This window comes from Dermochelys coriacea, chromosome 10 (assembly GCF_009764565.3).
Source record: "Dermochelys coriacea isolate rDerCor1 chromosome 10, rDerCor1.pri.v4, whole genome shotgun sequence".
In the NCBI taxonomy this organism is placed as follows: Eukaryota; Metazoa; Chordata; order Testudines; family Dermochelyidae; genus Dermochelys; species Dermochelys coriacea.
The window spans coordinates 8,312,125-8,339,473 of record NC_050077.1 but is presented as its reverse complement, the minus strand read 5'-3'; the positions used below and the strand labels follow the sequence as shown (position 1 = coordinate 8,339,473).

General features: G+C 38.3%; 1 protein-coding gene across 8 annotated transcripts in view; it reads left to right on the top strand.

Annotated features, from left to right (window-relative positions):
* USP22 (ubiquitin specific peptidase 22) overlaps nucleotides 1-27,349 on the top strand; it is a 188,671-nt gene that overhangs the window by 115,540 nt on the left and 45,782 nt on the right. The window lies entirely within an intron of this gene.

Genomic DNA, 27,349 nt, shown 5'->3' with positions numbered 1-27,349 from the left:
CAGGAGAGGGTTATGTTAATATTATAAAGTTTTTCCTAACTTTAAGGAGTAGGTTACCAAGGGAGGTTGTGGAATCCCCATCATTGGAGGTTTAAGAACTGGCTAGACAAACACCTGTCAAGGATGGTCTAGGTATACTTGGTCCTACCTCAGCATAAGGGGATGGCCTAGATGATCTCTCGAGGTCTCTTCCAGCCTTACATTTGTATAATTCTATGTTGAAAACTCCAGAAGGGGTCTTTCAGATTCCTATTTTGAATCCAGATCACATAGTCTGTTCTCCAGCTTGTTTGGTTTAGATTTCAATTCCTATATTCACAGATTCCAAGGCGAGAATGGACCATTCTGTACATATCAAATATTGTAGCGCACAAAGTTAGTATACTCACTTTGGAGCCAAGAGCTATCTGAAATGCAGGCATAATGAGAGATGACTGGGAAACAGCTGGGGAAGAGAGAAGAAAATATGCACAAGTTCTCACAAAATGTAGATTCTGTTTTTCATCAAAACTTCCTGACCAGCTCTAATGTTGACTAAACTGGTCAGTAATAATTCTGTGGCTGTGTTTTCTTTACAGCTTAAAGCATGCTAACATTCAGTTGAATGTCTGAAGTATTAAGATTTCTGAGGTTAGGCTGATAACCGTAGGCCCAGATTTTTACAGGTATTTATGCATTGCTCTGTTCAGCATTGCATCGCCCAAATCTCATTTTCAAAAGTGACTTAGGAGCTTAAGTTCCATTTCTTTCAATATGACTTAGACTCTTAAGTGCCTAAGTCATTTTTGGAAATGAGACTAAGTCAGTTAAGTGTTGTAACGCTCAGCAGAGCAATGACTAGATTCCTTTAAAAATCTGTGCTGTACTCACTAGAAGCAGGAAGCAGTTTGTGAAGTCCTTAAATTTTGCCTCATTTTTCAAAACTACTGTAAGCACTATGTTATCATAAAGTGCATCATCTAATGTTCACACCTTTTCACCCTTCAAAATTCTTTGGGAGTAATGTTGAATAAAATAGTTTTATACACATTTCTAGTACAATAGTGCATAAATAATGCAATACATGTATACAGTACCTGAAATTCTGGATTGAGAAGCAATAATGTGACTTCAAGAAAGGAAGTCAAGATCTGGAGATAGAACGGTAATGTCAAAGAAAGGACATCTATTTTTGCAACAGCAGAGCAGAAAAAAGAGTTGAAACACACCTGGACCTTGAACACTTCAAGCTGCCTAGGAAAGCATTCTAAACTTAGCTGGTTTGTTCTCTCTAATGCTTGTTCATTTTGGGACTCGATTTTTTATGAGACTGTAATATATTGTATAAGAACTATATTACCAATTACTTGGCTAAATGAATTCTACAGGACAAATGGAAGTGGATTTGATAAACTGTTAAGATGCATCTGACCTTTCTGAACAATGAAACGTTTTTGGATGTTTCTCTTTCCATTTTGATGGAATGAGATGCTGATTCTTAAGACTTCTAATTTTTAGTCTGTTAAAAGGGATGGTTCTGACTGCATGAAATCTTATACACACAACATGGGGGGAAAGTGCTCATGAAACACAGGGGATAAGGGCAATGACTGATGTCTTTACTTCTGCAGACATGCTTTTAATAATTTCTCCTACTGAGCCCTGGAGCTGTCTGTATGCCAAGATTTAAAAAGAGAAAAAAATCAAAGCGCCCAAGAGACTTAATGCAGTTTTGGGCTACAGTTAAAAGCAAACGACTTGATTTCTTTCACCAAAATACATTGGGGGTTTAACGGAATAAAATGGTCATTGTCCTTAAGCTTTTTCTCTGTATCCCTGGCTTATTGCTGTATCTATACCTGTGTGCAGACTGAAATGTTGCAGCTACCTGGACGTGCCCATTTCTCTCTTCTGATGCTCATTTCTTCAGACATCAGGTCTTTATTGATCCATAATAGACATCTGTTTCCTCTTCTGAGGTAGATAAATGAGCTGGAGAACATGCATAGATGTCTGATTGTATTGGCTCTGATAATGAAACTTGTGCTGATAACCAGCTGTATGCATCGCAAGTCTATTGATTTGATTCTGGTAACATGGAGAATCCAGTTTAGACTAATGAAATGTCTTTTACCTTTTTGTAAAGCTGATTTAAAAGAAAAAAGGCAGATGCTTGCTTTCTCCCCCTCTCCCTTCCTCCTCGTGTATGCCCAGCTGGATTATGAGAATAGCATTTTGGATTTTTTTAACTTCTCAAGTATGACATGTTGAAATGGTTATTGAGCCTCTCATACTGGTTCTGTCATAGCTTTAAGTGACGTATACTTGTACTGTAACTAATGAGGATGGCATGGTATTCCTGGAATCCAAGACAATACAGACTTGGAGTAGCTTGGAAAAATATGTACGTTTGTGGGTTATCCATGGGGGAATTTTGAAAAGTAGGACTTGCCATAGTGAGAACTTCACTAATATGGATTGTAATGTACTTGGAGCAGTTTCAGAGGTATAAAATAACCGTATTTGTGGTTTCCCATTAGGTTTTACACCATTAGTCTTTAAAACACATTACTCCAGAGTCACGTGGATTTTTAACTCCCTGGCAAAGTCTGCTTTGCACTGCAAGTTACTTTCCTTCTCTCGTCTTGTAGTGCTGAGAAATGACCTTTTGTGGCTTTTTTAGTAGCTAGCTGGTTCTGTGCACCAGTTTTTCTGAACTGGCTGAACAGCACAACAGCAGTATCCTCAGTCTTGCACTGACACCATAAGTTAACTATGTAGAATGAACTGCCATAAAATGAGGGGGGGTTTTATCACTAAGAACTAATAATTCACCAGTGGGAATGCTCCCTTCTACCTTTTATTTCAGTCAAAATAAAATTATATTTCCTTGTACGTAGTAACTTTAAAATTTTGACCGGTAGTGGGTAAAGAAGCTCTTGTATACATCATGAAAAGACTGATCTCCAAGAGTTATTGGATCTCACTGGCCCTACAGTCTCTGATTTTTCTTAAAACCAGATATCTGTATCTCTCTCACCAGATACTTGCTTCCTAACAAGGAATATACACACAGTAAATTTTTTGCTGAATCACTTTTGTTCCATTGTGCAGATTCCTCTTCAAATTAAAATAATTCTAGCAGTGGTACAGGCTGGAGAATCCTAAGCTTTTACTGGTCTTGCTTTCTGGATGTTCACCAAAGAATCAGCCTCAGTTACATTTGCCTATCTGTGAAGTGACTTTGGGACAAATTGTTTAAGTGCCAACAGTGAGCTCAGTGCTGATGCAAATAACGATACATGGTCCCTGCCCTAAGGATCTAATCTAGATTAGACAGGCAGTATAGTAGGCATATAATACATGGAGTGAGTTTGCAAACTTGAAATGCTGATGGTCTTTATTTAGTCTCTGCAAAATTAAATAACATCTTGGTTTCAGATCCAAGACTACTGGTTTGGTTTGATAAATTTCTGACGTGCTAATTACACCCAAAAATCCTTAAGGACAATTCGTGTATGATAAAATTTAGATAATGCCACTACTGGAATTTTTTTTTCCAGACATACAAGGGAAAACTCAATTTTTAAGTCTGTCTCCTGTTGCTCTATGGAGGCACTACACTCAGCTAGCCTATCAGACTACTACATTCAGATGTACAAGAGAGGTTTTTATTATGGGGGGTAGACTGGGTGGGAGGGAGATGTAGCATCTTTTGGGGGCCATTTTCCTAGCTCATCTTGTTCTCATATCATTAGTCCCCACAAAAGATTAGTACTCCTGAGCAAACTGAGGTATTAGCTAGCCTGTCTCTAATTAGCATATGAAATGACTTTGTGGCTGAAGACTCTGCTATGTTACCAGTAGAAAGAATTAGACTCTAAAAGCACATGGATAATTAGCTAGCTAGAGCCACCTGGGATTCCCATTTTCAGTGTTGCAAAAAGGCAGAGTGGGGAGCCTTTAGAGCAGAATGAGCAAATCCTTTTCAGAAAGAATGATGAGGAGTGGGGGAGGTGACAAAAACAATAGCTACATCGCAGTGGCAGGTGGTTTTTGCAGCTGTGTGACACCAAGCAGGATGACGTGAGAAAGAGAGGCATGAGTGGAATAAATATTGCAGCAGTGCTTCACTGTAAAGGTGGCTAAGGGAGATGAACAGTGGCCTGGAAATTATTTCTGGTTCTCTAGACAAGCTACCAGAAGCATTGCTTTATCTTTCAGTGTTACATAAACTATGCATGAGCAGCCGTGCACAAGGGCTTAACTAGAGAAGACTTGAAGATGTTGTGGACTGCATTAATACTTTAAAGTATTTTGTGAATGTGCTATCTTTTTGGTGAACTTGCTTTTTGGTCTAAGACTTCTTAAACTAGCGCAGATGGAAAAGGGGAGCGAAAACACGCTGACACAGTACATAACTTTTAACACTGGTTTAAATTTTAATTGCGAGTTGGACACATTAGTGGGTACATATTTTGAAAAGTGGCCACCTATGAAATGCATTTAAAATGGATTTCAGTTCTCTAACTTTTAACTTTTTTTTCCCCTCTGCTTTGTTGGATTAAATAACATTTTGAAACAGTCAAAATGGGGTGCATAATGTCCTCTTAAGTGCTACCCAAATAAATGCCTCCTACATAAATACTATCCACACATCTTATCTTGTAACTACATCCACCATCCATCTGGAAAATTGTTAATTATTCCCTATGTTAATTAACCAATCCTAAAATATCCTGCAATACAGCACCAAATAGTGATAAATGTTTTCTACAATAAACATTCCTTTTCCCTCAGGGAAAGGTGTAAAGGCAGAAAATGAATGTTTATGTTTTGGGGCATGGGACGGGTTTCACTCTCTGCAATATTCTCTTTCCCCAAATATTTACGTCCTCCCACCAACTTTGAGTACTGCAGTGTGAAGGAAAAAAGCCTGTTTTTTTATTTACTCAAAAAGGCACATATACAATGTCTAGAAAGGCTTTCTGAAAGTAAACTACAGCAGTAAACCCAGCTGAGCAGCCATCAGTGAAGGAAGAACCAAAGTAGCTGCTTTAGAAGTTCAAAAAGATTTTGTTGCTTCTCGAACTTTTTTTTCTTGTTAACAGTTTGTAAAAGGAGAACTTCCAAATTTCCCGTTAAACAGAATCCCTGTATTTCTTTGGTCATTTGAATGCACTTCACCTTGGTTGCCAAATCTGACGACCCTCCAGAAACTATTCAGGTATCTGATTTAATCTCACAAGTTCATGGTGCGGTTTATAGATTTCTATTTACAGGTTTCAATAACAGATAAATCAAAGTTATGGGAGAACTTTCCCTTCATGATCATTATTGTCATGTGAATGAATCTCACAGTTACTGACATTGTTACAGAGAATCATATATTTTCATGTGCATTTATGTTCATTTCTGCTAGATGTTAGCCCTGTCAGCCTCAGAATTCAGCTTATTTTGCAGTATACAAAATGGGCACAGAGCAAACAAAATACCACTTATGGTATTGGTGTAAATATGTACCTTGTTCAGTTTAGAGTGAAAAAAAAAATGTGATAAGAAATTAAATTCGGAGGTATTACCAGGATTATTTTTAGTTCTATTTGTTTTACATAGAATGTGGACACACAAGTGATGTGAAAGTGCCAAAAACTAGGGAATCATAATGTCTCAAAACTTGTGCGTAGTATTTTTGTGCACTTTACATAAATTCAACTCTACAAGATAGCATTCTTTTCACCATGTGATTGAGATTTTTGTTGGAAAAGATTTCCAACAACGAGACAAAAGGAAAGGTATGGTTTCACTGCTGAAATGAGATGTTTATTTTCAGCGAAGAGGATTGCTGTGTCTGGTAAATGTTGAATGCTGTCTCTTCATTTGATTTATAGCATGAGAAACGACAGTAGTCCAACTTTATCCCCGAGGGGTGAAGGAGAAGACTTTTATAGAATTCAGGCTTTTATTTGAACTTTGGAAACAGATTAATTCATCAGGACATCCATCATGGTAGTTTACGATCAAATTAAACTTCAGAAGTTAGAGAAGGGTGTCTTACTGCAATCTCTGTTCTCACATCTGGACATAGTTTGTGGTGGGACATTTTTTAATCATTCAAATAAAATATTAAGTAGACTACTAATCTCAGTAGGAGATCCATCTAAACAGTTTTTAAGCAAATAGAATTGTGAGCCATTTCTTCAGCTGTAGCTATACCAAGCGTAGTGGGGGCAGAGATAAAAAGAGACACACACACACCTATCTTAAACTAATAGTAATGGTAGAAAAGCATGATGTACTGTCTGGGGAAAGGGAAATAGCCAGCCCCTGTACTATAATGAGTCCTTTACAGACTATCAGAAATATTGCATTGAATTTTCATAAAGAATGTTTGTAAATCACTGCATTACCATCTACTGTTATAAATTGAGCTGAAGAAAAAAATAATTTTAACCTTTTTAAATTAGATGTTAAGCTTTTGAGATGAACAAGCATTTTTCCCAAATGAAACGGCTGATATTTGGTTTGTTTAACTTGGTTATCTTTTCTTGACATAGCTTATTAATGCTACTTTTGTTACAGGGAAGTTACGTCTAGCAGTTGATAACACCTTTGCATCATCACTTTTTAAGGCAAAGCATTTTTCCCAAATGAAACAGCTGATATTTGGTTTGTTTAACTTGGTTATCTTTTCTTGACATAGCTTATTAATGCTACTTTGTTACAGGGAAGTTACGTCTAGCAGTTGATAACACCTTTGCATCATCACTTTTTAAGGCAAATGAGCATTTATTTGCTCCTGTATTTTAAAGGAATCCAGAATTTTGTAGCAGAAACCAAGACATGCACTTCTTTTCATATTTGATCTCACCGCTTATTAAAATGGAGAGTTAGTACCTCATGAGCTTTTGTTGGACACACTAATATGAGCGCAACGCCTTGACTTCTATAAAGGACGGTGTTTTCCTCTTCTGATTACAGTAACCTTCACCGGGCTTACAGGTCTGAATTTGAAGCAAGGGTGATTTAGGTTGGACATTAGGAAAAACTTCCTAATAGGGTAGTTGAGCACTGGAATAAATTGCCTCGGGAGGTTGTAGAATCTCCATCATTGGAGATTTTTAAGAGTAGATTAGACAAACACCTGTCAGGGATGGTCTATAATACTTAGTCTTGCCATACATGCAGGGGACTGGACTAGATGACCTCTTGAGATCCCTTCCAGTCCTACGATTCTGTGATTCTCTAGAGTTGTGTGTGTTTCTTGAGATGGCAAAATTGGTTTACAAATAAAGAAATAAACAGAAAAAGTGGCCTTGCACACTATTAGAAATGCAGGTAGGGAAAGAAATAATGTTTTCCAGGTTATGGCAAATTACTTATTTGACTGTGTCCTTTTTTTTTTTTTTTAAGAACTAATTTTGTTTTGCAAACTGGATGCTTATTTCTATTTTGTATTCTCATTTGTTCCCATTTAGTAGAAATATGGATTAGTTTTCATCATGAATCACTTCCATTGCTATAGTGCCCAAACTTTAAACAATCCATAGATTTTGTTTTAACATGTCAGTTTATAAAATAAAACTCTGTAGTAAAACATGACTTTTTCTAAATAACAATATTTGTATTTCACCATAAACCCATAACATAACAAAATTCTTGGTAATGGATTTCTTACTGTTCCTTGGCTCTGAAAAATAGCACCTTGCATTTGAGAACCAATCTTTCAAGACAGTGGTGGGTTGAAGAAAAGAAATAACTACACAGCAAAAATTTGAATCACAGGAATGTATTTGTGAGGTGGAAGTGGATGTATTTAAAGCAAAATCTTCTATAAACTTAATTTCACAGTTCAACACTTTCCAGGGGAGAAAATGGAAGTAATAATTAGTGTGCATGCGTGCAATTAGAAGGCTATTTTGAATTAGTTAAATAAGTGAAAGCAGTTGAGGAAGATGCATCTGTTCCTTACTTCAGAGGTCTTCATACAACAGGTGAAGTAGTGAACACAGGAATTGTAGATGGAATTGGCTGAGGTTCCCTTATGTTTTTCTCACCTGATTTTGGAAGATAAAGTATTGAAATTGCACAACAGTCTTACCTGAAAGGATAAATGGGGATGTGATTAGATGCATAAGTTCCTGCTGCATCATGCACACAGGCTTCCCCAATACCACTGGGGCTGCTTACATGTGTCTTCCTTGCTACAGTTCCTATGACAGATCCAATGTGTTGTCTCTTGGGCTGTGGCTATTGTGACAAAGGGACTTTTTTTAGCAGCCTTGATGATGGTAAGTTCTCAAGAGAAGAAACATAAGTAAGGCTGAAGATTGAAGACCAGTGAGGTTCCACAAAAGAGACTGCTTGGGAGGCAGAGAGAGAGATTGCTTTGGAGCAAGCAGGACTCCACATCCAATTGCTTACAGAGCTGAGGATAGGTCCAGACAGAACATTTGGGATTGCCAGGGGTGGTGCTGGTGGTTGTTTATGTTGAATATAAATATTTCAGTCTGACACTGAGGAATAAAGTCAGAGGATCTAAACGGTCTTTGTTTTGCTGCTGTACCTGCTGAATCACTCTCCCTCTTTATCCAAAAGAGAGAAAGTAAATTATTCATTTTAAAAGTGACCTGCAAAAGAAAATAAATATTAGGACTTTTCCCCTTTTTGCTCATTTGTATTATAAAAAGAAGGCCTGAATGGCGGGTGGGTGTGAGTATATGGGTACACAAGCACGGATACACGCACGTTCTCTTGGATTTTACATTAGAAAGCTGTGTCCTGTCTAGTCTGCAACATGTCATAGGAATGTAACAAAAAATTGGTTCAGTGATAGCCCTAGTATAGATGAGGCTTTGGTGCCTTGTAATAGTTTTAGCATTTAGTTAAACCTGCTAAAGCAAATTTAATTGACGTGGTAGTAAGAATGGATCTGGATGAAGGAGATTGTTTTACTACTCAATGGTAGCACCAATGAGAATTCTTTTTTGTAAAATTCTGAATCATAGACTAAGCTTGAAATGACCAGAGAGCTAATTAAATGATGATCTCACAAGAGGCAAGATAGAGAGAGATGAGAAAGAGATTTAAGAAGGGATTTAATCCAATGCCTGACTTTAAGCATGTGAGTAGTCCCATTTGAACTCATGTTTGATGTTAATCATGTGCTAAAATTCTTGCAGAATTGGGACCTAAATCATCTTTAAAAAGTTTTGTATGTATTTGGCTTCATTTATTAATAGTTTGAAGAAAGAAAGCTCTGATATTGAATCCCTCTTACCTTCAGTTAAGGTGTAGGAGCAAACAGTACATACCCCTCTGACGTCTATTAGGTCTAGCAAAACCAGGGAAGAGCTAAGACCACGATCCAGTTGCTCATAGGTTTAAAAAAAAAAAAAAAAAAAGGCAGTAAATAAATCTTTTTTTAAATATAAACCTTTTTTAAAAAGTCAGGTCTACTGTATCCAATGCAAAGAAGAGTAAGAAAAAATAATCCTTTGAGAGTCTTGTGTTAGTGACTCTAGTAAATAACTCTATTCAGTTCTGTGTATCTCATTGTGCTTGATAAAAGAAAATACTAAGCTAATGATATACGATTACATATTTTTTTCTGAATCTACTTTTACAATCAGTAAACTGTAACTGTGAAATGCTTTTGCTCTTTACTGATCCTGTTTGGTGTTTAAGTATGACCTTAAAGTATGTGTTTTTCTGCACTCCTCTTCCCCCCCTCAAAAAAGTTTGTTCTCTTTTAGAAATAACAGTGGTATCAAATCTATATTCCCCTGCTTTTGCTTGATGGACTGAAGAGCTAGTGTTGCTGAAATCTGAGTGGCAGCTTTTTCAGCCCTGGCTGAAGGAAGGACACCAATTCCTTCTCCAAGAGTTTTTATCCCAATATTTGCTCTAGAGTTTGAGTTTTAACAAATTAAAATGTAAACCAATTGACCCCAACATCCACTTTGTTCCTAGTGGATAACTAATACGACGCTTATTTTTATTTTTAAAGGCTCCAAAGGTGATCCTGGCGACTACAGGCTGGTATGCCTAACTTTGGTACCAGCAGATTGTCTGATAATTCTGTTCTTTACGATAGTTTCAACCAAATAGATGATCATGATATGTTGGGGAAGAGTCAATATGGCTTTTCTAAATGGAGATTATGCCTCACCAGAATTATTTAAGGGGTTCAACAAACGTGGACAAGGATGATCCAATTGATAGAGTGTACTCGGACTTTCAGAAAGCCTTTGACAAGGTCCCTGGCCAAAGGTTTTTAAGCAAAGTAAGCAGTCATGAGCTAAAAGGGAAGGTCCCTTCATGGATCAATAACTGGTTGAAAGATAGGACACAGAGCAGGAATAAGTGGCCCAGTGCTATTGAACACACTCATAAATGATCTGGGAAAAGGGATAAACAGTGAGGTGGCAAAGTTTGCAGATGATACTAAGTTACCCAAGATAGTTAAGTCCAAAGCTAACTGCAAAGACTGACAAAGGGATCTCATAAAACTGGCTAACAAAATGGCAGATGAAATTCATTCTTGATAAATGCAAAATAATGTAAATTGGAAAACAGAATCCCAACTATATATACAAAATGATAGGGTCTAAATTAGTTGTTACCATTCAAAAATGAGATCTTAAAATCATTGTGGATAGTTCTCTGAAAATGTCTGCTCATTGTGCAGCAGCAGTCAAAAAAGCTTAGAAACTACTAGGAAGGGGATAATAAAATAAGATGGAAAATTTCATAATGCCACTATATAAATCCATGGTATGTCCACACCTTGAATACTGCGTGCCGTTCCAGTTGCCCCATCTCAAAAAAGGTGCATTAGAATTTGGAAAAGTATAGAGAAGAGCAACAAGAATGTTAAGGGACATGGAACAGCTTCCGTATGAGGAGAGAGTAAAAAGATTGGGACTGTTCAGCTTGGAAAAGAAATGACTGCAGTGGGGGATACGATAGAGGCCTATAAAATAAGGAAGCGTTATTAACCCATTCACATAACACCAACTAAGAATCACCAAATGGAATTAATAGGCAGCAAGTTTAAAACAATCACAAGGAAGTACTACTACAGACAACATGCAGTCAACCTGTGGAACTCATTGCCAGAGGATGTTCAGGCCAAAAGTATAACTCTATTAAAAAAAAAAAAAAAAAACTGAAGAAGTTCATGGAGGATAGGTCTACAAATGACTTAACCATTAGCAACCCCCATGTTCTCTAAGTCTCTTACTGCTAGAAACCGGATCTGGATGACAGGGGGTGGATCACTTGATAAATTACCATGCTTCGTTGGCTCCCTCTGAAACATCTGGAACTAGCCACTGTCAGAGACAGGACACTGGGCTAGAAGGACATTGAGCTGAACCAGTGTGGACATTCTTGTATCAAGTAATAGCTCTGAGTTTTACATACTATAGTCTCCATTCTAGCCCTCCAAAAAATGGGTTGGTTGGGCCAGTGTTCATCTTACCAGTCATTTTTCTTCTTGTTGATCTCCCTTAGTAGCAAATGGGTTGGGAAAGAGGTTGCTAGGTAGTCTTGAAATGTCCTCGGTCAAGAGTATTTTTAGCAGCCCTAGAAACGAGTTACATTTTAAGGTGGTATTCTTGGAATCGCTCCCTACAGGAAGAAACCTACATATTTGCTAGTGTCCATTTTCTGTAAAACTTTGCAAATTGTCTAGGAGCACTATTTGAGGGGGGTAATAAGCTTTGACACCTGAGGATAAATGTCTGAGCTTGACAACAAATTGGCATTGAAACGAATATTTGAAATGACTTGCTAAACACGTGGGTTCTGGCAGAAATATTTCGTTTGAGTCATGCTTGAAGATTTGATTTGCTGCTGCTTTGCTTTGTAGATTTTTCACTTTGAGGCAGTCTTCTTCTGCACAGAACAGTTTGGCTTAAATCAAGACAGCAATCTTAATAGGACCTCTTTGAAAATGTAAGCATGTTCAGTACTCTCCTGGGAGTAGTGGTTTTTCATACAAGTCATAAAGAATTCTAGTACAGGTTATTTATTATTGTTTTCTTTAGTATTTGGATGTTTATCTGTGTTATAGCAGAGAGAAATGATACTGGTAAAGAAAAACTAACAGACATCAGAAGACTTGGTTCATATTTATATATAATATATTGCAGTGCATTGCAGAGCATGAAATTTGGGATTACAAGCTGCAAATTGAGTAAAACCGAAAATATGTTGCTGCAGGGGCTTCTGGCTCTACTAAAACTCCTGAAGGCTCTGTGTGAGGCTGAACCTCATGAAATTATTTAGATGTGAAATAACCAGATGAATAAAAAGAAAAGGAGTACTTGTGGCACCTTAGAGACTAACAAATTTATTAGAGCATAAGCTTTCGTGAGCTACAGCTCACTTCATCGGATGTAGCTCACGAAAGCTTATGCTCTAATTAATAAATTTGTTAGTCTCTAAGGTGCCACAAGTACTCCTTTTCTTTTTGCGAATACAGACTAACACGGCTGCTACTCTGAAACCAGATGAATGAAATTGAGGTTGAGTTATCCTGTTTTCCTCTATTGGGAAACTGTCAGGCATATTTGCATGGAAAATATTTTACATTTTGTAACCTGAGGTGGTTACTAGCTCGCCCTCTCTCATCTCAAATCCCTATGTATGTTATAAAGGATATAATTTGAAAGGCAGCCTTCTCCAGCATGTACAGCAGTAGACTGGTAGTCCGGGGCTTGGTCTTAACTCCAAATTGATCGTCTGAGTTCCTAGCTGTGTATTATTGGGGATCCGATCTATGATGATTACCTGATATGGAAGGCCAAGTTGGCTGTTCAATGTGACGTTGGACAGTCTTTCCAAAGGTTTCAGAGTAGCAGCCGTGTTAGTCTGTATTCGCAAAAAGAAAAGGAGTACTTGTGGCACCTTAGAGACTAACAAATTTATTAGAGCATAAGCTTTCGTGAGCTACAGCTCACTTCATCGGATGCATTTCGATGCATCCGATGAAGTGAGCTGTAGCTCACGAAAGCTTATGCTCTAATAAATTTTAGTCTCTAAGGTGCCACAAGTCTTTCCAAAGTGACACAGTAATAGCATTTCCCATGGGAAGGCTGTGGTTCTACTGTATGATGACTGCTGGCCCTTGATTTCGGGACATTATTGGAAGCCTTTTAAGGGATTCTGCTGACATATTGCAAAAGCATCAGTCTTAATTCATGGATGCTGTCATAGTTACAGGGAAGGCTGCACTTTATAATCCTTTCAATCTGTCTAGAGTGCCCCCTTTTGGAGTCAGGTTTCACTACCTTCACCCCTCAGTCCTTCCACTCTTACCATGCAGTCCTTCCACCCTTAGTCTAATGAGACTCTTAGACTCATTAGACTGAATTTCTGGGTTGCAGCCTTGCTGTTTACCAACTGTTACCCTGATGGGCCAAACTGGGTTTGGCACCTGTAAGCCCTTTTCCTCTTGGGACCAGTGATTAGCAAGATGATTAAAGAGACTCAAAATGAGCTTCTTCAAAACCAGGAATTATTTATTTACCCAAAGTTTCATAGCACATGGAACAAAAAGTAAAACCAAAATACGTTTCTACACAAATTTCCCCTTTTAACTTTCTTTGCCATCTTGGGAGAGTCCTTCTTAGTTGTCTGTCTCCGGGGTGTGGAAAAAAGACTGCTCTCTAGCAGCATGCTCTGCGTGTGCTAGAGGCCCAACTTTTATTGTCTTTCCCCCTCCCCCACTCCAAAACAGCTTACCTTCCAAGTCCATTTGTTCTCTGTCTGGAGCCTGGCAGAACAAGTTTATTCCTCTATGTAGGGGGTTGTCAGCCAGGCTTCAGTGGGAGGTGAAGTTTCAAAGAAATTCACATGTGTATTGTCTTTGGAATATGGTGATTTGGCTTATCGAAAGTCATTGTCTGCACTTCCTGCATATAGACAGACCACAGCTTAAGTTTGAGTTCAAGCAGGTAGCACTACAAACTGAGCAAGTATAATTTTCATAACAAATAATACAGCTAACTCCCTCATTTTCCACAGATGCCAACAAAACTTCTAAGTGTGAAATGCTTGTTGATCCACTTATTTGTCTACTAGATGGTTATTTAGTGGTAAAGCAGTTCAGTTGTATTTTTACAGTAATACTTTGTTGCACTATAATCTGTCTGGGCATTAGTTATTAGCTTTATTTAACTATAAGGATTTACCCTTTCCTCATTATTTGAGCAATTTCCAGAGGGAGTGCAGGCAGTTTGAGTCTTGGTCACTGAACTTTTACCTGATGAGCTTCAACTACTTTACCTGGACTGTGTTTTAGATTCTGGCCCTGTTATTTTCAGTTATTATCTTTATTATTTGGATTGTTTTATTTTTTTAATTGTTGGGAGGACTTTGTAAAAACAAAAAAACCCAAGAGCTGCCAGCTGAGAAGTTGTCTAATGTAGAGGGTGAAGGATCGTTATCAAGTGCATATATAAAGGGTTATTAACTGGACCTCTTAAGCTTTAAAATATTAGAATTATTACAAATGATGAACATTAAGCATGCAGATGTCCCCACATCCATTGTTGTTGTCTTTGGTAGACAAAGCCTGTGTTCATCAGATATGCCAGAGTAAATAAACATGCATACTTACACTGCTGCCTGTTCTCATCATTTTCCGACTGTTGCCAATTCCAGTAACCCTCTTAAAAACAACCTTTCCCGCCACTGAATCTAGCATAAATCTGTCGCTACCTCCCAAACATGGCCAGACCATGAAGAATGTATCCGATGAAGTGAGCTGTAGCTCACAAAAGCTTATGCTAAAATAAATTTGTTAGTCTCTAAGGTGCCACAAGTACTCCTTTTTCTTTTTATAATGAGAATCAGTAGTTTCCTAGATTTTTTTTTTAAATGGAACAAACATTAGACCATTTAATTTTAACCTACTTAGTTCCTAGTCATTAGATACAGAATAGAGCTTCCCGTTAGACCAGTAGCTCTCATGAGACCAAAACTGAGATGGAGAGTGGTCTTGGATTTTATTTACCATGACCCCTGCTGTTCCATTCCTTGAAATCTGCTATTAGCATTTGTCCTCTCGTGAGCAGAAGGTAAACATGCCATATACTTGAACTAGGAAAATGTATAAACAGCATGTGGAATGGCTTATGTGTTGTGGATTATTGGTTGTTGCTCTGTGCCAAATCACTGGCAATAATTTGTGCATATTAATTCATTTGGATGCATATAGTTTCTGTTGTACAAAAGCCATTGGCAGTTAGCTTACACCTTAAGTTATTAAAACGTGAAATCTGTTTTGAGTGGGGGTAGAAACTTGTATGCAGCATATGGTGTGATATTGGGGAGAAAAAAGAAGGCTGTGGATGTGAATTTTATTTTGTCAGGTTAGTGGGAGTAACTCTTGTTCTTTAAAGATACCATCTGCGCAGGATTTTCATTCTTGCCTCCAGTGTAGATCATGCAGGAACTCTCCAAGCATTTAAGTTTGGTTTTTGGAGTTTTATTTTTTACCCTCTGATTTACCTACAGACTTGTTTAAGGGCTCTTTCCTTGCTAAGCACTTTCCATCTAAAAGTACATCAGAGGCCCCAGAACATGCCAGCCCTTATAAATGTGACTGGCAAAACAACTAGAGCTGAATCGTTCACTGGCTTCTAACAATCACAGCTCCACTTCCCTCGGCCCCCACCTCTCTTCTTTGAAGTTGGATATCTTTTCTCTCTTTTCCCTGGATTCCTGTCATTACCAAATTGCTTGTTTTTTATATGCTGCAGTTCCTGGGATTTTGGTGTCTTCGACATTGGGCTACATTGTGTTTGAGACATGATAGCTCCTATTTCAGTAATTTTGGCTGTTCTAAGAGCTTCTCCAGACTCTTAATCAACTCCCCCATTTTTGTAATCCGCTCTTATGCATTTCCATGCTTAGATTGAATGGAGACGCACCATTGCCTTAAGGCTTCTGCCCCATTCTGCATTGTATCTCTGTGCTTCGTGCAGTATAAATGTTTACATATGATTCTTTCAATGCACTCCTTTGTGGTACACTGAAAGATGTTTGTTGTTGTTACTCTGGTGCCGGATGCAGCATGGAATGTAGCAATGCTTCGTATTTGTTCTGTCTCTTCCAGTGGACTCCATCTCTTGATGCTCTAGGGATTAGACAAGCAGATCCATTGTGCATCACAATAAAACATTGAGTCCCAGTGACATAAGCAGATGGAACATTCTTCCACCACAAGATTTTGAGAGTTCCAGAGATGTACATACCCACTTCCCCTGCCTGTTTCAATAATGGGAGACCCTGAATCAAGTTGGTATAGATTGGTGTCCAGCTGAAGCATATAGGAAAAGACTGGTTCTCTTTTAGATCTTTGTGCATTGATGAGTCTTTGGTGCCGAGTGCTTCCAGAGGAGATCATTACAACTCCCACTATGGAACTTAGTGTCTTATAGCTCCCAGCTTTACTCTAATTGGCTCTTTCAATCGGACAGAATCCCTTCTGTGGGGCTTGGCACTGCATCAACTTCCTCTCTTGAGACCCCAGTGCATTGGTGCATCCTGCTGCTGCTGCTGGTGTGAGATTTGACACATCTGCTCCTTCTCTGCATGTTGGCACATTAGTGCATCCTCTAGTGTAGAGTGTGGAATGTTGCACTCTCAGTAAAGCTTGGCACACCAGTACCTCCCCTTTAATCTGTGTGCTTCTTACAGCACTTTGATGTATGCACTGATGACTCAGGCAGGAGCCTCTAAGAATTTGGGAGCTCTCTGAGATTTTGATGGATTCTCAGGATGTCTAAACATTTGGACAGGCAGAATATGGGTATATATTTTCTTACTAATGCAAGCTTCTCTCTGGTGCAGTGAGAGGGGGATACTCTTTGGGACATCAGCCTTCTCTATATTTTCAGTCAGGAGAGTTTTAAAGCATGGCCGTTTAAATAGAAGCAAGAGGATTCTCTACCAGGGTTGTCGGTGCAATGGGGTCTCTGTAGGTTTAGTTGTTTGACTCCACTATCCTTTTTTGTTAAGTGTGAAATCTCTGTTCTTATTGAAATGCAAGAGGTGCAAAGTCATGACTCCTGTGATAAGAAGCTTTGTCCTCACTGTGTTTTTGCTTGCCACTTAAGGGAGCAATAATGTGGAACCCAAATAATAATAATCGTACCTAGTTCTTCTATAGCGCTTTTCCTCAGTCAGTCTCAAAACACACACCTCTTTTGTAAAGTTTCAGAGTAGCAGCCGTGTTAGTCTGTATTCGCAAAAAGAAAAGGAGTACTTGTGGCACCTTAGAGACTAACAAATTTATTAGAGCATAAGCTTGTAGCTCACGAAAGCTTATGCTCTAATAAATTTGTTAGTCTCTAAGGTGCCACAAGTACTCCTGTTCTTTTTGCGGACACAGACTAACACGGCTGCTACTCTGAATCCTGCTCTTCTGGTTCCCTTTTGAATGTCCCCCAGAAAAACTGTTCAATCCTTTTTATTAGTCAGGTTTGTTTAAACATAAACCCATTAGCACTGGATATATGCTTGATAGATTTTGATTTTGATAGACATTTGATTTCCCTCCCCACCTCCATTTATTTTTAAAAATCCCTTAATCATTGGACATTAATAAAAGAGCCTGCCAAAAGTGATGAAAGTTTTCTTTTCAGCAACTCTGTCCATCTGAACTCAGGTTTCTTACTTGGAAATTCATTCCCAAGTGACAGCAAAAAGTGAATGAGCCAAAGTTACAGGTACGTCAAAACATCAGACACATACGAGCTAGGTGAGTTCCTGTGAATTTGATACTCACTGAATCACAAGATCTGACAATGAAAATCTTCCATAACGTCTTAAAAGGAGTAAAGTCCCAAACTAGCTGTTCCTATGGTATATGTAAATAAGAAAATAATTTTATGTCTGAAATATAGGCGGTCAGAATGCACTAAACAGCATGACAGTGACAGTAGGAAACTTAATTTTTATTTGTATTAAATAAAATGTGGTCTTTAAATTTACCAGGGTCTTCACCATTCTCTTTCCCACTCTTCTGCCAGATGATATACACAGCTAAAAGGTTCAAAACAAATTTTGCCTGAAGTGTAAACCCTTAGCTTGAGCTCTTTTTTGTTAACTCTAATTGATTAGACTAGAGTTTGGGAGACTGCACCGTAAATCAATATCTGTTTGTTTATTACAGTCATAAATATTTAACAGCTTTTTTCAGCTGCAGAATTAACTGAATATGTGACCTTAGCTTGGGCTTTATATAATTAGTAATAAACATTGTGAGCTTTAGAAATAACTGTGTTTGTAGTGCCAGTCCCCTTCCCTTGCAACTGGGCATAGATGTTCTCTCTTTGCCTGGCCTAACAGAAACCAACATAGACTGGTAGTATACCTGATCTCATTGGTTTATACACAATCACCATTTTCCCCCTTTACGCTATGGGAAATCCTCCTTTGCAGAAGACAAATGAGGCAATCATGATATCATCAGAGCTACACGAATGCTGCATCAGAACTTGTCAGCAGAAATTGCTCATGGAGCATTTTTCGTCCTTTGAAGCCCAGAAGTTGTTACATCTGTAATGTTCCTTTTTTTCTGTCCTGGAAATGTGGTGGTTACTCCCAAACCACAGTGCTACTAGCAGCTGGTTAGGTTGCAAAAGATGCATTGCAGAGGAAGGTTTTATTTTTACTTGTGATCTTAACTGTATCTTTATGCCATATAAAGATGTCTTTGAAGTTTTTTTTTCCCCCAGAATTATTTTTTCATTTAAAAAAAAAAAAATTTCAGTACTAACAGACAAAATCTGAGTTTTAGGCCATCTAAATAAATATCACCTCCCTGCTTTAACTGAGTGTTCAGAGGACTGCTGCTTCTGTTTCCTTTTATTGTTACTTTCTTATTTTACTAGTTTGCTTGTCCTCCAGAGCCAAGACCCACCATTTCTAATGAGAGAAAAAAAAAGCTGGAAAAAAGCACTTTTGGAGAAGGAAAAATTGAAGCTAATATGGAGACCTAGCAGATAACATGGTCTTGGCTCCTCTTCTGCTTCCAGTTGTCCAGGTTCTTTCTGGTGAAAAAGTGTCTAGATGTCTTTCCTGAAACTGAGGAAGAGCCATCATAGATGCCTTCTCTAGGAGCCACTGCTACAGAAAGAGGAGAGGAAGTAGAATGGTGACTTGGGGAATAGGGCTGCCAGCAAACAGGACCTGCCATGAGGAGAAGAACCAGCCCATGGTCCAAGGAGAGCTGCAATCTGGGCAACATTTACAGGGAAGAAGATGCCCAAGTAGCACGGAAGTGTGTGCAAGAAGGAGTGAAGAATAGAATGAGTGACCAAATGAATTGCAAAAGTACCAGTGTAATTAATTTTCTTCCCTCCCATCTCCCCTCCCCCCCACCCGGGATAAAATGTATATGACATTAAAGATAGATTTTAAAAAGTAAAATACCTTAGTACTTTCTTATTACTACTTAAACAGGTAAGCAATTGCTGTATTTTCCAAAGGGATGTTTCATAATTGCATATGGGAAAGTAGGTTGATTGGTCAGTCATGAATGGAAGAGAAGTTGCTGTGTTAGACTATCTTTCTATTAAACTGTTTGAAGGCCCCTGTCTTAGTGAATCGATAAATAGCAAGAGTATTTTAGAGACTTTTTTTTTTGTTCTGTGTAGAATATTCTCCTAGGACTGTTTGGTGAGGACATTAGCATTGAAGTATGGACTTACCTCAGTTTCCATTTTTGCTGTGGATGTCTGTGGGATCCTGGCTTGAATCATGCATTCAAATTGGTATTTTTCTCTCTTGTGAAATAAAGAATAGAATGCCATCATATATTAATGTCACAGGTGTACAAACCTTCTAATATGAGAAAACAGTAATGCCTTGAACAATATGCTTCCCACTTCAAATTCTCCAGGGAGTTTTATTGATTAATATTCTCTGGATAACTAAGGTTTAAAAAGAATCAGGTCCTGAAGAATAGCTCTGTGTAAATCTATAGTTTGTGTTTCTCACCAACAGAAGTTGGACCAATAAAAAGAGATTACATCACCCACCTTGTCTCTCTAATATCCTGGGACCGACACAGCTACACTGCATAACTGCAAAGGAACATTGGCATCTGTTCTTGTGTTATATAGTTTAGATATATTTGCATTATCTGCTTCCTTTGTATTTTTGGTACATAAATTTGTGAACAAGGCTAGTATTTGTGCTTGTGTTAAGAGTTCTATGTTGTAGCAGCCACTTGGGCGCGGTTTCAGAAAAACACAGTGTGGTTCACTGTGCTGAGAAGAAATCTTAACCCATCCCCAGTAAATAATGAGTACTAAGAATTTAAGCTAGGATTTTTTTAATCTTGTGGGTTATCTTTTAGGTATTCTGTACTGTTGAATTTCTTAGATCTGATTGAAAAGGAGTAATTGCATCCGGTGAAGTGAGCTGTAGCTCACGAAAGCTTATGCTCTAATAAATTTGTTAGTCTCTAAGGTGCCACAAGTACTCCTTTTCTTTTTGCGAATACAGACTAACACGGCTGCTACTCTGAAATCTTAGATCTGATTGGTTATTGCGTGTGGTGTCCATTGTGGCCATCTTTGTGGTATTGCTCAAGTTGTATTTTCAGCAAAGCTTACCACTAACTGATAAGCTGTTCCCCTGGTACACCAGCCCTAAGAAGAACAACCCTCATAATAAAGCATCCATTCTACTGTATTCCATGGTTGCTCCCTGAAACAGCCTAGCTCACGGGAAGGATTGCTCAGCATTTCTTCAATTTACTCCATAGTGGCCTCTACAATAAATCAGCTGCTGTTTAAATTAAGGAGTAGATTCACTTATGCTTTAAAATCCATCTTGCACCAATCCACTGGATTTATATATATATCTGAAATGTGTGTAAACTTCTGCAACCTACAGGTGATGAATTCCTTAATTGCTTAGCACTGCATACTTCTTTCCATTTCTTTATTGGATAAAAAAATTTCTAACCACTTTTCTTTTGGTTGACAATTCTCCAATGAATTTTAAAAAATTAAAATAATTAAAACATTTCTGTTACCAGCCTATGGGTTCTGTCATTAATATACAACAGAGTACCCAATGTGGAAATCCCAGCTCCTGACTGAGAGACATTAATTCTGTGGGAAGGCCTTCTTTGATGATAATAGTTAGAGACATGCATTTTTCCTACATAGCTCTGGTTACATCTGCCCTGTGAGCTAGGGGTGTGATTCCTAGTTCCTATAAACATACTTGTGCTATCTCTTATCTGAGCTAGCAAACTAAAAATTGTAGTATAGGTGCGGTAGCATGAGCAGCAATGGTATGGACTAGCTGCCCTGAATACATATATACATACAGAGTACAGGAGAGTTTGTACTCAGCGTAGCTAGCCAGTGCCGCTGCTGCTGTTCATGCTATGTGAGCTATGCCACTATTTTTAGCATGCTAGCTCAGATGAGAGCTAGTATGAGTATGTCTGCAGGAGCTGAGAATCACACTCCCAAACTCATAGTGTAGACATAACCTATGACTGAGAATAAATCAGTTTCTGTATCTAACTGGCTATATTAAGGGTAATCTTTTGAATCTCAGCTCTGTTAAGATTTTTTTGTAATCAGTAGAAACTGGTTCTCTAGCTAGGCTACCATTGCAGGTTTGCCCTGCTGTGTCTGTAGTTCAGTGCTGTGAAACTACCTTGGCATTGATTTTAATTGAAGATACAGATTAATGCAAGGTCACTGCAGAGCTCCTCCAGCATTGATTTTCAACACTGCCGAAGGCTGTGGAAGTAAGTTTCTTCCCTAAGTTCTAGTAGGTAGGTGTCAGAAGGTGACTGTATTAGAGTGCAATAGCCAGTTAAAATTTATGCCTACTGCATCTCTTCAGGTCATCCACTGACTTTTTTTTTTTTTTTTTTAAATGAGTGGATGCTTCATTGAGACATAACCAGTTATGTTTTCTAAAGTAATTACAACACTGCCGTAAGGAACATGTATATGCCACAAAATACTATATGTATACAAGGGGCTTAAGCTATGGTTGCTAAAGGAACCTTAACTGAGGTACCTGAATGTTGTGCATTTAAATTGTCATTTTAACATGGGCTTTTTCAGACTAAACACTGAGAAATGTGACCTGACATGCATCTAACGTTTTTGTGTAGTATTTTGATAATCTAAAAAGTGGGGAAATTACCTTCTTTAAAAAATCATAGGAGCAAGAATGACTCTTTAAGAAAAATAAGTACATTGTGAGGCATCTGAAAGCTTGCCTCCTTGCAGCTAGTAAGGTCACAGCTTTGCAGTTGCCATGTAAGATACATATCCAGGTTTGTGTGTGCCATCAGTTGCTCAGCTTCAGAATAAGTTGCATTTGGTAAATTCCATGAAATGGACTGACTGAGGTCAACTGCAGCTGGCACAGGAGGAAAAATTTATTGTTTTATTATTTATTTATTTATTATTTAATTAGGTAAACAAATTGGTAATGAGAATGAAACCCAATTGTTTTTGATTGGTTGTGACATTTTTAAAACAACCCAGAGCTTTCTATTCTGTTAACTGGTCCATCCATGTGGAAAATCTTTCTTCCAGAATCTAACGATATATGTGTTTTCCAGGTTAAGCAGCATACCTGAGTCACCCGTATTTTTTCAGGAGGGGAGAGTTCTTTGTTTTACTACTATCCAGATGCAATGGATTTCCAGGAGTGTGTGTAGGTGGTGCATATCAATTCATGGTGTATATTTATAAATATGTTTTTTTTCTAGATGGATTTTGATTTAAGATCCTCCATAGCTACCATCTTAATATATTCATTGCAGAATGCTTCCCTCCCTCCCCCCATACTAGCAAAAGATTTCTATTATGCAATAAGTTATTTCAACCATAACTCAAATAATTGGAAAAAAAAGTTACAGAAAAATTTTTGCATGGTGTTTAAAAATTCAGATAGATGGATTTCATTTTAAAATGCAAATGTTTAGTTTTGCCACTGAAATTTGTACTCTTTCCTCTGTGTCTTTTCTAATATAGTTGCTTTGCAGATATTCAATGTGGAGCAAGTGTCTAATGTTTATGATGCAGCTTGCAGTGTAATGGCTCTAAAATAGTCCTCTAGTTTAGTTCATCTATTATTGGCTCTGGTTCTTCATAGTGTTTCCTATTGACTTGTTCTTCCTTTAAATTCTTCTAGCTCTTACATTAGTTGTCTTCCTCAATAAAGCCCTTATACTTATATTCAAGAGGGAAAATGGACCCATTCCAAATTTAGGAACAGGTCAGTGTTTTTTTTACAGGTAGAGTCCAACCAGCTTTTTTCTACTCTGTAACTCATCTAATTAAAATACAGGGACACTACCTGTTCGGTTCCCACAGTGCTCTAGAGCTCTTTTGTGAGCGAAGGTTCAGAAGTCAGCTGGAAGTCACAAGTCAGCTCAGAGCAGAAGCATTAGTGAAGCTCTTCAGGACTACCTTGTTGGTTTAACAGTTTTGTTGAGTTAAAAAATGGAAGCGGTGATAGAAGTATATTCGGGTGCGTTTTCACTTAAATCTGTGCAGAAGAAGTGTACTACAGGAGGGGTTTGAGACGGTTGGAGCCTAGGACAGGGAGGTTTCAGAGTGGCAGCCGTGTTAGTCTGTATTCGCAAAAAGAAAAGGAGTACTTGTGGCACCTTAGAGACTAACACATTTATTAGAGCATAAGCTTTCATGAGCTGTAGCTCACGAAAGCTTATGCTCTAATAAATTTGTTAGTCTTTAAGGTGCCACAAGTACTCTTCTTTTCTTTTTAGAACAGGGAGGTGATTTCAGGGATAAGGAGTGATGACAACATCCACAGGTGAGTGAATCAAGGGAGCAGAATGGGGAGAATAAACATAGTATAAGCCTTATACTTGACAAGCAAGAGGCTGTTAGTGACTTTCTGGGGAAGGTAATTTCAGTGGAGGGGAGAAGGCAGAAGCCCCATTGGAGAGGTTGGATGAAAGTCAAAGGAGAAGGAAGGGATGTGGGCGCGAGAGGCCATAGCTAGAAAGGGCAGTGTGACTGAGTGAAAGTTCCCTATGCATAGGGGAAAGAGCTCAATTGACTGTAGAGGAAAAGGAGCCAGAAGAGAAGGAAAAGTGGTTGAAAATCAGGCAAGGAAGGAATATGGGAAGGAAAAATGGTTGAAAATCAGGCAAGGAAGGAATATGGGAAGGCAAAAATCTCATCTGTATTATCTTTTCCCTACAACTTCTTTATAAGACTGTCCAAGCTCAGCTGCCGGCCAAGGTAAGATCTATTCTGAATGCCTCTTCATCAAATGTTTGAGTACAACACGTGAATGTTTTACGCAGATAACCCTTTAAGGGAGTTCTTCTCGAAGAGCAGTGAAAGCAATGTGTCTTCTGGCTATGAAAAAATGTATGAGTTAAAGGTGTTCTGACTGACTAGAGATGACTTCATAAAAATAAATCTGCATGGTGGTCTTGGTTCATTTACTAGCTGGCAAATGTCAAAATGATGAAAACCTTCACCATAGTTGACCCTTTTGGCCATTCCAGCGAAATGCAAATACTTCCGAGGGATATTTAAATCCAAACTATTTCATTGCTCCCTTTAAAAAAAATTAAGAAAACTAAGTTTTGGGCCTAAACTGCCTAACTGTGTCCCATAACCAGTAATGAGGATTGTTATACATTTCATCACCTTGTTCCCATTAGATACAGCGGCAACAATCTGCAAACAGCCTACTACTTGTGAATACCTTACTGTGCTATAATGAGCAGATAACTTAGTATATCAAACTCAGTCCCTGTTTTTTTTCTTTTTTTCTAAAAATATGGAACGCTTCATGAATTTCCGTGTCCAAGGAAGTAGCAACCGCTGAAGGAAGTTACTGAAACTCATCAGTTGCCTTGCACAAGCCCAGCATCATAATAGATTTGGGTGATGCAAAACACTAACAATCATACAACTTAGTAAATGCTGCCTCTAACTTGATGACACGTAATAAGAATGAAGAGACATTTAGTTGTCTTCATCGGAGCACACATAATCCAAAGGACACAGCTGCTGCTCTTGCTAAAATTGAAAGCATGGGATCCTAAGAGCTGAAGTCTGTTAAATTTTAATTTGGCTTCCTATCTTGGATATGTGCATTGTTCTTCCATGGCACTGTAAGAAGAATGGGAGATGAGTGTAGTTAGATTAGGTTTAATCAAGTAGTGATAATGAGAGATGGATGTTTTGTTGCAACCTGGAGCACATTAGGAATTAGAAACGCAGGTAGTGCCATATCATTTCAGGCCAAATGTCCAGTTACTGGTATGCAGTCTCTCAGTAGCCCATACCAAGCACTTCTGAGAAGAATATAAAATTCCCCATAGTAGCTGATTAGGCAATAGTATGCTTGTGGGAAAGATTATTCCTGACTTACAGCAGTTAGTACTTATTTTATATCCTGAAGCATGAAGATTGATACCCATATAAACTTTTATTCTAGATAGTCTAGACGTTCTATAGAGAATTCTTATGTGAAGCCTAGTAATGTCTGTCCTTCATAATCTTGTGGCTGTGAGTTATTTACAGTTTAATGACTCATTGTGTAAAGTATGTTATAAATTAGTTGCCATGTAATGTAGTTGAATATTCCCTTGTTTTTGTATTATAGCACAAGATATAATATGAGCTCCTGATTGACTTTTTCTAGACTGTTCATTATTTTTATATACCGCTATCTTGCCATCGCTTACTCATCTTCCCAACTAAATTATCTTAATCTTTTTAATCTCTCGTATGGAAATATTTCCAAGACTCAAATCCATTGCCCTTTTTTAGTTCCTTTTCTATCTAGTGCTAAATCCTTTTAAAGATGCGATGACCAAAACTGAACAGAGTACAAGGTCTTGTATAATATTTTTAGTTTTAGTTTCTTGCTTCGGCCTTATTTTCTTGTTTGTATTTGTGACTGCCATTGCACATTGATCTAATGTCTTCAGAGAGCAGTCCTCAAAGATGCTTAGGTCATCTTTTTCTGAACTTCCACAGTTAGTTTATAACTCATAAGCATATCTGCGTAGTTCATATTGTTCCTTCCAGCATAAAATTCCTTGTACTTGTCTATGTTGAGTTTCATCTGCCATTCAGATCACCTATCTTTGTTAGATCCTTTTTGAGTTCCCTGGAGACACGTTTAGGCCTTACTAATCTAAACGGTTCGGACATCTATAAACTTTTCCATCTCATTGTTCATTGCCACTCTTCTTCGAGTTCTCTAATATGCTAACTAACACCAGTCGTAGTGAAAATGTTTGGGACAACCCCGTTAACTTTCTTTCATGTTGAAAATTGACCATTTATACCTGAACTTCGTTTTCTGTATTGTAACCAGTTTCTGATCTGACAGAATTTATTAATTTCTTTGATTACTTTTTATGAGCGATCATTTGAGCATTATTTACTGCCCTTTCTCTGTCTTCTCTGTGACACCACCACCACCGCCAGCTAGCTCAACACATAACCTGTGGGTGCAGGAGAGATCAGCTGGTAGATGACTGGCCCAGCAAGATAGCAGGGGTTAGGCAACAACCATGATGCTGCTCCTGGCTACCTGTTCTGCGGACTAGGTAATGGGTACGCCCCCTTGGACTGACAAATGGGGTTTGTGTCCCCCAGGGACCCAGATCTGCAGAAGAATGGAACTGGCTTTAAGCTGCGTCTGGGCCACAGCAAATTGACGTTGAGATTATTTTTAGATGTCTTTAACCTTACTCTGAATAGGAAATAACTGCCCTCCTGCTATGGCTTACCTTCTGTCCGCAGGGCATTTTTGCATGGTTGCAGGTCACTGTACAGATAAATTGGCTTATAGTTAATAACAGCCTGATATTTGCAGATGTTCCAGGTTTTGTGTGTAGATCTTTGTGGACTCACAATTTTGAAACTTAATTCTTTTGCACATTTGCCAGTAAGAGGAAATTATCTACCCCTGTATTATACAGACATCATGTGTCTTGTATTTTATTCCTTACAACTACAAAATCCAAAAGTTCAGTTATCCAGATGTTGTTAAATATAATTTACATAGATTGCATGTCCAACAGTTCAATTTTGCCTGTTAAGGTGGCACTTGTTCGAGGTGTTGTTGTGTCCCCCCCCCCCCCAGGGCAGGCTACAGGACAACACAATATTTTGTGGGGGGGGTCCTCTGAATTTCTTAAGCGTATGTGAAAGGAAAAACATTCTCCCAGATTCCATTCCACCTCTGTTCCTCCAGTGAGCATTCTGGGACCCTCCTGGTTGATGCAGGCTTTCTCCTCGTAAAGCACCACAGTACAGTCCATTGGCTGGTGTATCAGTTCAGCAACGTACCAAGTCAC